Here is a 15,747-nt window from a genome sequence, read left to right as displayed (position 1 = left end):
TTATAGATGTATTTATATTCCGAGTGAAAATGTGCAAAAGAGGTAAAGACTTCCAAGCGCCTTTCATAATCACAGGAGTACAAAAGACTTTACAGCGGATGGAGTGCTTTTGAAATGTAGGAAACAGCCAATTTGTACATTGTAAACTCCCACAAACAACAATGGGATATATCAGATTTTCTGTGCTGTTAATTGAGAGGTAAATATGGCAGGGATGATGACTTCTCTGCTCTTTTTTGAAATAGTGCCATATAGGATGATTTGCATCCATCTAAGGGGGCAAGGGCCTCTGTTTAATATCTCATCCAAAAAAAAGCACTCCAATTGTGCATCACTCCCTCAGTACTGCACTGGACTAGTGCTTTAATTTTTGTATTCAATGGGCCAAATGGCCGCCTTCTCTGCTATAAATGACTCTATAAGTTCTGAAGGAACTTGAACCCACAACATTGTGCTTCAAATGTGAGAGTGCTACTAACTGAGCCAAGGACATGGCTGACAAACAATATTTTATGGTGAATGCAACTGTCTCACTTAAAGAGTTGACACAAGAAGATCAAAGTTAAACTTTGGCATTTTGAGTAAGTTTGCAGTAAAAATGAAAGCAAGGAGGGAAGTGGAGAAGCATAAGAAGTGATCCCTATGATGTGGTAAAGTGATGTACGCTGTCCCTTTAAGAGACTGCAAGTGTACTGATCATGTGACAGCACTGACAAATCACTGTGCACGTGGGCAACTAGAAATTGTAAGTCTAGTTCTGGAAGTTTCTCAGTGAGCATGTATGACCTGGTGCTCTGTCTTATGTCTCACTAAACCATCACTGTTCATTCTTAGATCAGTCTCTCCCATTTTTGACTGCAAGCAGCAATTGATGAGAACATAGGAAGGTGTGCAGTTAGAGTTCGGTGGCCAATTAACTCATTTACCCAAGGCGATGAGGATAAAGAACAAAAAATAAATTTCAAGGTGGGTGAGCAAAGCATTGGAAAGACCATCTATAGTCATCTTGTAAAATAGGTGACAGCCGGCAATCGGAGCAGAAAGCAGTGCTGCAGTTTGAAATAAAAAAACCCTGCAGAATCGCGGTGGATCCCGCAAAACTCAAAAAGAGCGCGAAACCTAGCAGAGAAAAGCTGACAGCTGCAGAGACAGAGTTATAAAAGCAATTTGACTGCTCTTAAAGTTCCAATACATTTAAAAGGGTAAATACATGAAAAATGGCTATGGTCAGAAAATTATAAGAGACACCAGAGAGAGTGCGACTTCGCGGTAAGCCAAACACCTAAATTCATCATTACCTAGAAAGCCTATTGGAAGTGCTGTCCCCTTGCAGTCATTCATGATGTCACAGTTGGGTGTGTCAATCCATTCGACCCCATTTCAGAAGACTGGTCTCAGTTTATCAAACACCTAGCATTCTTTTTTACCGCTAATGACATTGAAGGGGAGGAGAAGAAGAAGGTGATTCTTTTGTCCTCATGCAGGACCAAAATGTACAGGCTGATGCACAGCCTTACATCACCAAGCGCCTCAGATTTGAAGACTTTCAATGAGTTCATAAAAACTGTACAGAGCCACCTCAGACCAAAGCTCTCAGTTACTATGCAACACTTCAAGTTCAATTTTGAGGAACCGACTTGTAGAGAAGAAAATAGCTGACTATGTGGCTGTTTTAAAGGCATTAACTGAGCATTGTGAATTCAGAATGTGCAGTAGTGATATGTTGAGAAACCGGCTGATATGTGGGATTGGAGATGATACTATGCAAAGGCGTTTGCTAGCCGAACCTAGTCTAGACTTCAGTAAGGCATTAGAATTAGCTACCGCGATGGAGAGTGCTGTTAGAAATTCTGAAGTTATAAAAGATACCCAAAGTGACGCCCTCCATCTGGTTGAGCTGGAAAATCCGACAATGAAAGGCGCAAAAACTTCGAACTCCACGGAAAGGCAGGAAATGCTCTCTAGCTCCAGCCCATTGAAAAACAATGGTACTGCAGTGAAAACCCACAAAACGAATGAGAAAAATACATCCAGGCCTCCAGTGAGCAAACGACAACTCAAACAAGTCGTGTGCTTTTTCTGCCACCACGATGGCCACATAAGGCAGCATTGCAGAGAAAGACTAAAACAACACTACAAAGGCAGAAGAAAAAATCATGAGATATGCCTCATGGAAGAGCCAGAAGAAATGAAATCAGACATCCATTTGTTATATCACCTCAAAGTGGGTAGAACCGAGCCAATCCAAGTAGTCATTATATTTAACGGACAACCCATCAAGCTATAAGTTGATACAGGACCATCAATGTCCGTCATTGGAGAGCATACATTTAGATATCTGAGTAAAGGAACCCATCCTTTAAAGTTAGAAGTTTCAGACACAAAGCTGAGGACATACACGGGTGAAGAAATAAATGTGAAAAGGGTATGTCAAGTCAGGGTGCAGTATGAGGAACATTCTGCAAAATTACCCCTATTTGTAATGTCAAGCAGGGGACCAAGTCTCCTTGGAAGAATCTGGCTGGGAGAGAATAAACCTTGAGGGCCTGCTAAGTTCCCAATTCGAAACCAGAAGTGTTGCTGCAAGAAAAAACGGGAGAAGCCTGTAGAAGTGTTACACTGGGACAGAGTTCAAGCTGAAGTCAGCATCCTTCAAAAGGAAATGGAAAATCTGTTAAAGGACTTTCATGCACTACAAAATTCATCAGCTCCCAATTTGTGCCATGAAAAAGATATGAGCAAGAAAAGGAAGAGTCAAGTCTGGCTTGGGCCGAGTTAAGGAACAAATTAACTGAGAAGGAGCAATGATATGCGATTCTCCAGGAAATTATTAATAAGAATAGGAAAGAATTGGAAGAGCTGAAGCAACAGCTGCATAAAAGCCTGCAGTTTTAAAGCTAGAAGGCCCTGAATTCTCAGAAGAGCTGTTGGGAAAACCCAACTACTGAGCTCATTCACATTCAGCTCGCACCTGAGTCTAGTCCAGCCAACAGCAAAATTAAAGAGAAGACAGAGATACGAGTCAGTGCTACCAAGAAAAGGACACTCAGGAAGAGAAAGATAAATTATTGACAATCCTCGGAAAGAAAAACAAAGATTTTTTTTTCTTTTTTCTCTTTCTCCTCACACATCATGTAGCTCATCGCTGTATTGTTTTGTACTTGTTGCACTTTATCTGTTTCAGCTTGGAGGGGAGGGGCAGCAGCAGTGAAGATGACTGCTCCCGGAAGATGGTAAAATCATTCATTGAGGGACATAGTGGGCAACTGCCCCTGAAAAGGAGTTCTCTGAAACATCAGCCGAGGTTGTTGGGCTACGATGCTCAACTCGTCAAAGATGGCTTCCTGAGAGACTCAACCTGTAAATAGGTATTGTGTAAATAGTTAATGTGTTTTAAGCTTGTTAACTGTACTTTTAAGTAAAGGAGGAAGGATATGGTAAAGTGAGGTACCCTGTCCCTTTAAGAGAATGCAAGTGTACTGATCATGTGACAGCACTGACGAATCACTGTACAGCGCGGGCCACTGGGCACTGTAAGTCTAGTTCTGGAGGTTTCTGAGTGAGCATGAATGATCTGATTGTCCTATGTCTCAATAAACCATCGCTGTTAATTCTTACATCAGTTTCTCCCCATTATTGATTGCAAGCAGCAATTGATGAGAACATAGGAAGACGTGCAGTCAGATTTTGGTTGGCCAATGAACTCATTTACCCAAGACATATAAGTCTCCCTTTTAAAATGGTGTTGATTTAATGACTGGTTACCAACTATCATCTTTGGGTGGTAATATGGTATCACATGGGTGTACCATTTAATAAATGGAAATTGTTTGAGGTATAGATTGATGGTCTACTGTGAAATTGCCCATAACAATACCCACAGCCTTATCTTTTCATCCATTTTAGGGAAAGCTGAATGATTAAAGAGATGGCATTGAAAGATGGCAAGGTGACTAGCAGTGATCCAACAGTGTTGGGCTAACCAGACAATAACAACTTGTATTTATATTGTGCCTTTAAAGTAATAAAATGTTCTGAGGCACTTCACAGAGACATTATAAAATAAAATATGACACCAAACCACATAAGGAGATATTAGGGCAGATGACCAAAAGCCTGGAATATGGGCAGTGAAAGGGGATGGGAAATGGCTGAGCACAACGGTATTGGGAGGAGGTTTGGATTTGGGTTTTTATTGTCAGGGCTCTACGTTTCAGCTGGTGTTGTCTTCTGTCAGATGGTTCGCTAAGCAGACTGTCAAAGTCATTGGCAGAGTACCTCATTACCAGAACATCCAAACAAGCACCAAGACGTAGCTTGGCTGGTGGTGAGAAGAGCACTCCCCAACAGATCTTTCATGCACACCCTGAATTTCAGTGCCCCTGAGGTGACTGTAGTGCAGGGGAAGAAACTGCCACACACCTCCTTTCAGAATATGCCTTTGTAAAGAAGTTTGGAATAGAGGCAGTAGTTTTTGTCAAAGTTCATCCTGAGCAGCTCTATAACCTAGGACTCTGTGCTCCATGGGTTGTTCCCAGGGCATACACTGAAGCAAACATTAAATGCTGTTGAAGGATCATCAACTTGGTTAAAGATGCTTTTCAGTCTGCCCAAAAGTTGTTGGTCTTCCAGTGTGAAGAGATGTTCACAACCAAGTTTACAGACTGGCATAAGTACGAGAACTATGTGCTGAGGGACGCACTAAAGCTTGGGGCAGTCGCCACAGATTCAATGCAGAAAGTTCACCTGCCAAAAGTACACTAAGTGGTTGGAAACTGTGTAAACCCCTCAGGTTGTATATGCCAGAAAATGTTTGACAGGAAATGTTAATTGTATAATACAAATATAACCCAAATTTGTAAGTATAATGAGGCACTTCAGACTGTAAGTATAATGAAGCACTTCAGGCACTGTATTGCACTTTATATAATGGTTCAAATTTGATATTGCATAATTTACTTTTACAAATGTTACGAATAAAGTATGTATTTTTATACTAAAGGGACTAACATTCAGCTGCATGATGCAGAAATCATCCTGCTCAACCAAATATAGTGATGCAAAATTAATTGGTTTAATCTCTGAGCAGTTTGCTTGAGGGAGAAAGCAAGGCACTCAATTAAAATACAAATGTGCTTTGTAGTATTTTTGAGATTTTTGAATATAACAGGCACTTATTTCATCAGTCCTAATGAAAGGTCATCAACCTGAAATGTTAACCCTTATTCTCTCTCCACAGATGCTACCAACCAGCTGAGCATTTGCAACGTATTCTGTGATTATGTAAATAACTGCTTGGCTTAGGTACTGTTTTTCAGAATTATATATTATCTTGCCTTTTTCAAATAAATTAATTTTATCTGCAGTTTTCAAAGTGAGTTTGTCTGACTGGAATATCTGAAGAGAATAAGATAAGCCAGGCAACATCATAGTTGGTGAAGAAAGGATTTTAAACCACCTGTATTTAAAAAAGTAAGTGTAATCATAATATGAATTGTGAACTATTTATTATCTTTTATTAGTTGACCAAGTTCGAAAACTGCTATAAAGATATGCCATATTTCTGCTGTTACTTGCTAGGAATGGGCAACAAATGCTGGCCTTGCCAGTGACACTCACATCCATGAAAGAATTTTTAAAAAATGTTGACTTAGTGTTCAATGATGCTGCCATAAAGTTGGGTTATATATCAATGATACAAAAACTCGGGTTACGAAATTTAATGTTTACTCAGATGAGGAAATCCACTTGGAAAGTGACAACTGCAAACTGTACATTCTTTTATTTACGCAGTGTTAAATACAGGAAAATGTTTGTCGGCTGTCAAAGCTTGAATCACAGAAGCAAGTGCAACTTTCTAAACATTTCTCTCAAACTGGAGATCAAATATTATTGAAGGAAACACAGCCCGAATTTTTAAGGGCGCAATGAAGGTTGTGATTCTGTGTGGATTAGAAATGTGACATTCCAACAAACTCACCGAAAGAGGTTCAAAACAGCTTCCAATGTAAATGCCTGCAATACCTGATCATCAAAAGCTTCAACAGTGACATATGGAAGAGTACATCAGGGAGCATGGATGCCACCATTGACTATAACTGTCTGGGAGAACAACTGGATCTCTATTGGTCACATGTTGAGAATGCCTGACACAAGGATCTCCAAGCAAGTGTGAAATTGAAGCCACATGGGAAAAGAACGAGGGGTCAACCAAGAGGAAGTCTATGCAATAAAACTGTAACAGCTGCAGTGCAACAATGGGACCTGGCAGCAAAAGCCTAAGACATTATTGGCTGGCATCAATTGTCTTATGTGCCTCAACAGCACAGGAAGTATGATGGTGATGATGATATTAAAAGACTAAAAATAAAGCTTTCTATGCATGCACTATTGTTCCACTTTCAAAATCAAAGAAGATCTTGTAAATGTATAGTATAGGATCAGCAACTGAAGTAATCTAAAAAAGGTCTCTGCATTTGCGGGTATGCTATAATATTTCACCTCCACCTGATATCAGGGCGATAAAGAACACTTTCAGGGACGTAGGGCAAGGTTTTTGAAATTAGTCCGATATATAAAAGTCAAAAATATCTAGCACATAAACAGAATAAATAGAAACCAAATATGCAAAGCATATGGGGAGGGGCTTGGATTTTGGGCATATTGAGCATGGAATGTTTATGGCCTGAATTTCACGCTTGTTGGGTGCATGTGATCAGCGCGCCTGGAAGAAGCAGCAGTGTCCGCTTCAGTCCGCAAATGCTGGAATGATGAAATTTCACGCTGGCTGGCCAATTATGGGCCAGCCAGTGTGAAACCTGATTGAACATCAGTGCAGCGCTGCCAGCAGGGGTGGTAGCGTGGCAGTCGCCGAGCCAAATGGTGACCCGGAGAGGGGTATAAAACCAGCTCAGGCAACTCCCTGAAGGTTGTCAAGAGTTGGGGAGGAGTCCAGTGTAGCTGTCGACTAGAGGCTAAAACATTTGGCATAAGTAAAGGCCTTAGTACCATGAGGGCATGGCAGCTGGGATGCCAATGCTGGTGGGCACTCTGCCCCACGATTCTCAGGCAACTGCCTTTGTGCTCTAGTGGAGGCAGTGAGTGCCCAGTGTGAAATACTCATACTGTGGAATGGCAAGGGAAGGCCATCCTACCAGATGAAGAAGACCTGGATGGAAGTGGTTGCCCAGGTGAATGGGCATGATGTGGTGCGCTGCACATCGACCCAGTGCTGGAAATGGTTAAGTGATCTGTGCTCCACAAGAGTACCAACTTGGCATGGAAGTGAGTATAGATGTCTTGGAGGGTGGCCATAATTCACAGCGCTCAGGGGTGTGAGATGCATTGTGCCAAATGGCACATATCCCTGTGCCTGCCAAGGGTGGGAGATCTTGTTGCTCACCTTGTCTGTATAGAAGGGTGAGGAGTGCCCATCTGACGGGCACATCAAGCTGGCTGTCCGGGGGACTGGGTCGCCAGGCTGGAAAGGTATTGCAGGTAGAGGAGGGACTAATGAATGCACTTGTTTACGTTCAAGAGAAGAGAAGTCATAATGTGCTGCAACGCACATGAATGGGTGGTAGGGTGCCCAACATCCTGTTCTTGTCCAGGTTTAAGGTGGATGCCTTGGACATGGAATGCAAGCAAGCAGGTCTTGGAAAGGCAGAGGCCTTGGAGGGCAGTAAGAGTGCAGTAGGAAGATAAGATACTGGGTGAGTGTGCAAGAAGGGCAGGGCCATGGCATCTCCAATGAGAAGTTCAAATCCAGAGTACCCATTGCTTGGCTGTTCACAGTGCCTCAGTCAGGCACATGTCCATTTGGCAAGCAGCTGTCATGCTTGCACAGACACTTAGTGATGATGTTCTTAAGTGACATATTCTGGTTCTTTCTCAGCAGCAGCATCCTCACGACATGCAGCTGACCCCAAGGACCCCCTCAACACCCAAGGAGGAACCCCTGAGCGATGCACTCACGTCACATCGTCCTCTGCACCAAGCACCAGCACCAGCACAGATACAGGCACGTCGATGGGCTATATTGCATTGGCTCTGTTTGGAGTGCACTGTGGTGAGGGCACATCACAGTCACATGAGGAGCTGGCGGAGGCAGAGAGTGCCCAGGATGGCAGCAGTCAGAGACTGTTGGAGACCAGGACCACGCTGAGTCCGAAACAGATGATGAGCCTCTGGAGTCATACATCAGGCGGCAGATGCTGGCTGTGCAGCGGGATGCGCGGGAAGATCTGGCAGAGATTCCTGAGGGTCTGTGTGTCATGGCACTTGTCATGGAGGAGTCAATGCAGAGCTTATGCACTGTGTTGACCCTGAGCACAGCCTTCTCCATTGAGAGAGTGGCCACTCATGGAGAGGCAGCCCCAGGAACAGAATCAGGGATTCCTGTGGTTGCATTTGGACCTGCAAACCCACACACCGGCTGTGACCTCAGGAGCTTACTGCCGGTGTGAGAGATGAAGGAGGCACCTAGTCTCTCTTCTAGGTGCCCATCCATCAATGCTGAGCAAGGAGCTCCAGAAATACTTCACGCCTATCATCTCTGTGGTCTCCTCTCACTGCACTCTGAATGAGTGTGGCAGCTCCTCTGCCTCTCTGCCAGTGACTGGCATCTTTTGAGAGAGGCTGCAATGACTGAGGAGTGTCCAGCCATGCTGCTGGTTGCACCCTCCCAGGTGGTGCCTGCTCGAGCCCCACCGGCCAGAAGATGACCACCATCATCAGGGTGGACATGACAGCAACCTGCTTCCAATGCCACTGCCAGTGAGGCAGGGGGTGCGGGGGTGAGGTGGGGGGGGGGTGTTGGGGATGGGGGGACACCAAGATTTAGCACTTGCAAGCGTAAGTTTGAAGCACGTGAGCACAGGATGGGGTTTTCATGGATGATATGTGTTCATTTCATCAGTGCCATTTATTGTTTTTCTGTGACTTTCACAACCATATTATGTTTTGTTCCTTGTTTGCAACTCTGGTAAAGATATAAAGCAAGATTTTGTTTCAGTGCCCTGAGTGTCTCTCGCGTTTTCCATTGGTGCAGGCCTCATAGTGCTTTTTGACAGACAGCAAGGGCAGTAAACTTTATTACTGAGGTTATGAGGCGACGTTGGTGCCATGGCATTGCCTCCTCTGAACTGTGTGTGACTGAAGTGTCGCCCTTGCATTGAGATAGAAGCCAAGCCTTGGCAGCCTAGCTGAAGGAGCGTTGAATCAGGGCCTCCCTGGTATCCCTTCCTCCCTGAAGGCTCATCATGTCTGCCTCCTCATCCTCAACCTGTGCCTGCACGGGCTCCTCATCAGATTCATCTGCAGAGTCTTCCTCTGAGGCATGTGGAGCTGCCCCGGTATCCTCATCCTTGAGTGGATCCCCCTTGCCAGTGCCAGATTGTGCAGAGTGCAGCAGACCACAACAATAAGCGACACGCACTCTGGAGGATAATGCAGCTACCCCCGGAATGGTCAAAGTAACAGAACCATATCTTCAGTAGCCCTGTTGCCCTCTCAACCACTGCCCTTGTGAAGGCATGACTCTTCAGCATCTGTCCTAGGGTGCTGGAGTGGTGTCATGAACCACCTTTACAACGGATACCCTTTGTCACCCAGAAACCAACCATCCAGTTGAGCTGGAGCCATGAACAGCCTTGGCACCCAGGAGTGTTGCAGTATGTATGCATCATGGGAGCTGCCAGGGTACCTTGCGTAGACTTGCAGAATCTGGGTCTTGTGGTCGCATACTATCTGCACATTCATGGAATCGTAACCCTTTCTATTCATAAAGGCACCCGGTTGGCCTGCTGGCAACTTGAGGGTCACTTATGCGCAGTCTATGGCATCCTGGAGGCTGGGGAACCCAGCAATAGCTGTGAAGCCTCTGGCTTGCTCAGCAAATGAATGAATATGAGAACCCATCTGAACTGAGTAGCAGTTATGAGCTTGACGCAGCTATGGACAGCATGTTGGAGCACTCCACACAGGTCCCCCACTGAACCCTGGAAAGGTCTAAATGCATAAAAATTGAGGGCTACCGTGACCGCTGGCATTGGGTGACCACCACACTGTTGGAGGCGATCTCCGGCCCAATCAAATGGCACAATGATGTCATGGTGTACCTAGAGAGGCAGATCCTCCTGCGGCACTGGACATCGGACATGTTGAGGTAGCTGGACCGCTGCCTGTACACTCTGGCAGCAGGATAGAGCATCTTCTGCAATCCTGTCCGCTTTGATGTCCCTGCTGGCCCTGGACCCCATGTGGCAACACCTCTCTTCCCACAATTCTCTCCCTGCGACACTGCATGTGGACACCTGGACTCCTCTCCCTTCTGCCCCTTTCTTCCTCCTCCGGTGCGTTTCCCCAGTGGAGTAAATAATCCCCATCTGCTGAGACGCAGATGGTACTGCCCCGTGCACTGAAGGCTGCACCGGGTAGAAATGCTGGTGCAGACATGATGGGCCATTAAGATTCTGTGCTCCAACAGAGTTGACAAAACAAAGGAGTTTTGTCCCCACCTCCTTAAACATTATAAATTGCATCACATTTCCACTTCTCTTCAGCTCTGAAGAAGGGTCATATGGACCCGAAACATTAACTTTGTTTTTCTCTCTCCATAGCTGCTGTCAGGCCTGCTGAGTTTTTCCAGCATTTTCTGCTTTTTGTATAATAAAGGAATTGCCAGCACAAGGTTAACAAAGCAAATACTTCAGAAGAAACCAGAAGAAAGGGTCTGAAATCTCAACAATAAAGCAAATTCTCACTTGAAAACCTAACAACTCACACAGCCAATGCTCCTGCCCCCTTTTATCCTGCCCTTGGATGAGGAAAGTGAAAAAAGCAGGATGGCATCTGCCCATGTGCCGACTAAAAAATCGCTCGGGCAACGTAAAATTCCAACCAATTGCCCTTTTAATTGCCTGAAGTGACTGATTAGTTGCTGGTGGGCGTGCTGCCGACCCTTGCACACACCCACCGACCGTAATATCACGTGAGTGTGCGACGGTGTTGGGAAGTGTGCCCAACATCATCATGCGTGATTTAACATTCTTTTGGGTCGGTCATGTGCCCAATGCTAACACTTAAAATTCTAGCCTATGTATGAGTGACAGATTTATCACGGTTGGAGGGTTTGGACTTTGGTGAACATTTATTTTCAATATTGGGAGCCCTGGGATTTTACATGCGTTGGTTCAACAAACATTAGAAATAAGTGATAATGTTGGTAATGCTGTTTAATCGTAATTTTATTTGACTGTCAAAGTATTTTAATCCTATGTTGCCTGTTCAATGATTGCACCCTCTGCTCCTTGCCCTACTATGTTGAGTGCTGATATTAGATATGTTCCTGTGAGGAAACACTGAATGGGAAATGGGTGCCTTCCCGAAATGGGAACAAACAAAAACCTGACAGTATGTATTCCCAACTGCTCTTATGCACCTTCTAGTGATTGACAGCAATGGCAGAGACTTGAGAGCAGATCAACCACTAACAGTTAATCAGTCGTTCAATGCATAGTGTGGTAATTCAGGGACAAGTGAGGGGAAGGAAAGAAACCTGCACCTGCAAAAGAAATGCATCAGTGTATTTGGGACCTGGATTGCTGCCAGTGATTCATTGTCTGATGATTTTCTGGTCTGATGTTCGTAGCTGGGAAAAGGAAAGATAGAAAGAAATAAAATCAAAGGCGTGTCACCTGCAGCACTTCTGGAGGAACAATGTTGGGGCGTGGGTCCATATGGTTGTCATCAGTCCCAGGATGATACATAGCACAAGAGAAAGTGAAAAAAATGTAACAAAGAGTAAATCTCACCTTCACAAAATAATTATTTGCAAACAAGTGCAAAGAATAATCAAGTCAAAAAACAAGTCTTGTTTATTTAAAGCATCACCAGTTTTTGAAGTTTTGACATGACAGAATCTAGATGAAGTTATAATGCTCAGGCACAAAGCCCCATACACACATTTCCCCAGTGTTTTGTACTTATGGACATTCCAATGAATCAAAGGTATCTTGTTCCCATAGTGCAGAACTTTGGGCAGATTTATTTTCCAAAACACCTTGTGCATAAAACTCCTTATGACAAGGGATACATGCGAGGGAAACTGAATAGGAAGCTGGATCCTGCCCACCACAAACCCCCACCTTGCCCCTCCTTGTCACCCAAACCACTGGGCACTCTACCCTCCCCACCAGCATTTACACGTGACAGAAAAGGAGCAGCCTGCAGCAGCTCAGGCCAGGGCATGGGAATTGAATCCAAATCAGGACAGGGAGGTTGATAGGCCATAAACTGATAGTTTACGTTACTCAATTTCTGCAGCTATACTGCCCAATTCACAGAAACGCAGTGAAGGATAATCCAACACCAAAGATCTTGTGACTGAGTTAAAGGAAAGCTCTACCAAGCCAAAACAAAATAAAAAATAATTTTATCGCAGTTGCATGAATCTGAGTATGTGAACTGCTGTAGTGCAGAGAAGTGGCTGTAGATTATACTATTTTTGTGGTGAGAATGAGGAAGAATCAAGACTAATGCTCCCTCCAATTTTTTTTGTGGAGTGCACGGGCAATTTATTTAAGTGTGTGACCTCTTTAATTTGTTTGTGTGGCCGTGCACATGCAGCATCTTAAAGGGCCAACTACTGCGTGACCAGCGCAGGGACTTTCAGGTTGCTGTGAGCGAACGCTGGTGAGAATAGTTCACGGAGTGGGCAGTAGTAGTAAAGGGGTCTTCCATATCGATTGGCATGATTGCCTCTAGTAGCTATCCTTGGGCTCTCCTTCACATTCTCTTTAGGCAGCTGTGCTCCTCTGGCTGATGCCTGCTGCCCTGGAGTACTTTTCTGATCCAGGAGACTGATTCATTTCAAAGCCCAGCTCATTTTAACGTGTGGTATTGGCACCGCTTGGAAATAATGGTGTGAAACAAGATGAATCAAAAAATGTGCATGGGTAATAGTAATGAATAGGGAAGATAGTGGGTTTAGTGGATATTGCTGACACAAAAAAAAGGTAAAATATTTCAAGGATCAATGATTTTGATACTTTTGCTTTGTTAAATTAATTGTAACGAAAATGTTAATTGTGATAGTTTTAGTGGAAGAACTGAAAATATGTGTGAAATGCAAACATCTGTTCTGTACTTGAGAATTCAATAATTGGGACTTTACATACATGTCCATCTATAAAACGCTGAAAAAGTTGACAATGCACATTCTGGCCTCATGAATTGCCAGGCCATGATCTTTGCTTTGGTCCATGGGGCCCTGTGATTGAACTCACTCTGGGAACTGAGAGTCCACTTAGGAACAAGAGCGATGCGAGAGAAGACTTGAAGCTTTTGCCGCCATCTAATGATGCAAATACTGCTGCGACTGAGATGTGGACATCCCCTGCATGTCTTTTCTTCTGGCATTACCACTGAGGAGACACAAATGCTGCTAGAATATCATTACTGATGAGCTGCCTACACTCAATGGTGTTCCTCTAGGAAGAAGGGTTAGAAACGCTTACATCACACAGTTCCAAAAAAGATTTAAACACATCTCCCTGACATCACACAAGGGTGTAGAGACTAGTTCAACTGAGGTTGACATCACAGGAATGTAAATCTCACAGTGGGACACTATCACTGAGTGGGAGGAAGGCTAAACCTCAAGGTAAGAGGATTCCAAAGTACACAATCACAACGCCTTCAGTTGCCAAGAACTTTAACATAACCATCAAATGTATTCACAAAAGTGCAATTTCTTTATTTGTCTAGCACACCCGTGACCCAGAAGTGACATAAATTTTTCTTGACTTTCCTAACTCTACCACTATGCCTGGGTGCAGCCCTGACATCCGCAGCAGAGGTGAAGGCAGCCTGCTGACTGCTACATCCTGATGTCTGTGATGATGTTTGTGGATGTCTTCTGGTGGCCCGAGGTCTGGAGGGTCCCGGCCTGATAAGATTCACCTGCTCAGGGACACAAGTGCCCTCAGCGGCCTGAGAAGCTAGAGTGGGTGGGGACACAGGCAGAGGAGGCTGTGAGTGGCTGCACACCCTTGGAGTGTCCTGAGAGGAGGCCCCCGGGGTGTCCAGCTCAACCTCCCAAGGGCCCTTCCCTGAATCTTGCAGGAGTGGTACACCTGGAGGGTGGTCATGGTGACTCGTCCTCATGTTGCCTACATCTTGATGGTACCCACCAGGTTGAGTAGCTATAGAGTGCAGCGCTGAGCACAAATCCGGCAAGACCTGCTGGATCGAGGTCTCCACGGTGGTCGCCAGCCTTCCCATGATTACCTCAAGGAGCTCACATGTCGGAGTCATGACATCAGACAGAACACAGACGGACTCCTCCATTGTTAACTCTAGTCTGCTGAGTGACTGTCGAATCTCTGCCTGATGTTCCGCTGCCTGTTGTTGTATCTCCAGCATTGATTTGGTGGTCACTTCCAGAGGCACATCATTTGATTGGGACTGAGCAGGTGGCTGGACTCCAAACTGGTCTGTCCCTGCCTCCGACTGTTGCAGGGACGTCTCAGTGAGGTGTTCCCTGGAAAGTGAGCCTGAGTCTAATCTATATCTGTGTCCCACTGACATGTGTGTCTTTGAGCTGGTGGAGGGTGCGTGTGAGCACCAGGATGGTTCTTCTGAAGCTTCCTCCTCAGATGAAGTCTGGGGTCTTACACTGGTGCTGGACTTGCTGTGGGCCTTGATCTGCTGATACCTAGAAAATAGAAAATAGGGTTTCAGCTAATGAGCATGAGCTAGATAAGACTGCATGTGAGTCACTGTGAATGTTGGAATTTGATGCAGTGATGGAGCTGCGATCCAGACTGCGTTGCTGGCAGAGGCTGATCTCCCCTTCCCCATAGGAGTGATCCCTGTCCTCCCCAGATAGCTCAGCTCTAGCCTTGTCAAACTCACTGAGGGCAATGATGTCGGTCATCCCTCCTCCGGTCTGCGATCTCTCACACTTGTTGTGTGCCAACATGGCCTGTATGAAGAAGAAAGAAAGGCATGTGATAAGAAGGGATGGAGCAGAGATTGGGTGAGATGCATGTCCCCAGTGTGAGGTGAGCCCTCACCAGACGAGCCAGAGGATGGAGTGTGAATAATATGACAGATGGGATGGTGATGATGTGAAAGTCTCGGTGTGGGAATGAGTGTTGATATGTAATTCCCACTAATGGTTGCATGAGAGCCCTGAAGACAGTAGCTGTTTGGGTCATGATGCCGTGATGAGAGTTTGTTATTGGAGGGAGTTGAAAGATGACTTACCCTGGAGGAGAGGATGAGATCATTCATCCTCTTCCTGCACTGGATGGCATTTCGGGTGCAGTTACCAGCAGGTGCTGACCTGCTCATCGATGGCCTCCCAGGCTGGGCAGGTTAGGCTGCTGCTCTCCCTGAAGCTATCCCCGGGATAGAACACTTGCCTGTGTGCCTGAGCCCCTCTGATCAAGGCCTGCAGGCCCTCCTGGGTGAAGCGGAGTGCGGCCTTCTTCTTGAGGCTCTCGACCTTCTTCTTTTGCCCGCAATTCATCTGTGGTGGGCTGGAGAGAGTGAGATTATGTGTTGAACTGGCCTTTAAATATGGCGCCTGGACCTTCGGACCTGCCAGCTGATGGCGGGTGGACGAATTAGCTCCCGACCTGTCAGGTGATTTGGGCCAATACACGCCTTTGCATAATTAATGACTCTCCAAGTGCGGAATCCGGCGCGACCTCCTGCCATTCCGGCCAGCGGGGTGGGCAC

General features: G+C 45.3%; 1 long non-coding RNA gene across 3 annotated transcripts; it reads left to right on the top strand.

The window, feature by feature from the left end:
• Window positions 1-17: 17 nt before the first annotated feature.
• On the top strand, window positions 18-6,365 carry LOC121269835. Of its 3 annotated transcripts, none has more exons than XR_005941431.1 (5): window positions 18-199; window positions 835-966; window positions 3,185-3,368; window positions 5,367-5,472; window positions 5,794-6,365. It is a non-coding gene; the product is annotated as an uncharacterized LOC121269835 (long non-coding RNA). The 3 variants fall into 3 exon arrangements; XR_005941430.1 differs by lacking the exon at window positions 18-199 and adding an exon at window positions 206-745; XR_005941429.1 differs by lacking the exon at window positions 18-199 and having other exon boundaries at window positions 206-966.
• The last annotated feature ends 9,382 nt before the right edge of the window (window positions 6,366-15,747 follow it).

Source organism: Carcharodon carcharias, chromosome 2 (assembly GCF_017639515.1).
Source record: "Carcharodon carcharias isolate sCarCar2 chromosome 2, sCarCar2.pri, whole genome shotgun sequence".
Lineage (NCBI taxonomy): Eukaryota > Metazoa > Chordata > Chondrichthyes > Lamniformes > Lamnidae > Carcharodon > Carcharodon carcharias.
This window is presented reverse-complemented; position numbering and strand designations above follow the sequence as displayed.